Genomic DNA, 936 nt, shown 5'->3' on the forward strand with positions numbered 1-936 from the left:
AAGGTGGGGACTGTGCCCCACTCCCATTTGCCGCTTCCCACTGCCAGAAAACCAGACATGAAGGACGGAGCTGCAACAGCCGTCCTGGGCTGTGAGGCAGCAACTGCTTTGTGAGGATGGCAGAGCAACAAGATGGAAGGCGCCTGGGCCTCGTGTGCACTGGAGCAAAACCAGGACGGGTGTTTCTCCTGAAGGCGAAATCTCTGTCTTGCTTATGCTACTGGATCTGGGGTCTCTTTTGACAGCAGCACAACCTGTACTTCAGGCATCTAACACCCTCCTTGTCTGAGCCCCCCTCGTCCCATGGGATCCCTGACCCCACCTGAAGGCAAATGTGACTCTAAAAACCTTTGCTTATGACTTGATGGTCAACGTTCAATTTCCTCACTTGATGAGAGATGACGTTTAAGTTGCGCAGTACCCCCCTCTTTGAAAAAATTCTTTATTGTTATTTGCCTTTCTCCCCTTTCCCTCTGCTTTCGTAGTTTCTTGGCTTCTCTTTCTGAGAGCTAGGGGCTGATAACAGAGCCTGATGACTCCCCAGCTCTGTGGAATCTGAGGCTTCCCCACAGGGAATGGTTTAAGGCAAAGTTATGGGGAGTCTGTCCAGGCAGCCAGGAAAACGTGGGCTGTGGAAGCCTCAGGTCCTGGATGTGACCCATTCGTTGAGAAAACCAGTGTTGGCCTGGAATCCAGAGAAGGCGCCAGAAATTCCAAGGGTCATCGCCTTTCTTTTATTTTGTGTACTTTTCCCCTAAACATTGCAGGCCTTAGGTCTGCTTTGTTTTCTTTCACTTTCTAGCATTTCCGCTCCAGGCTGAGTTTAATCAAATCCACATTTAAGTTCAATGAGTTTTTTCCTGATTGTACACTCACCTTCAACCTCTATTCCCGTCTTACGGACGTTTCTGCTGATCAAATAGTTTTCTGCTAAGT

Source organism: Hipposideros armiger, unplaced genomic scaffold (genome assembly GCF_001890085.2).
Source record: "Hipposideros armiger isolate ML-2016 unplaced genomic scaffold, ASM189008v1 scaffold_458, whole genome shotgun sequence".
NCBI lineage: Eukaryota > Metazoa > Chordata > Mammalia > Chiroptera > Hipposideridae > Hipposideros > Hipposideros armiger.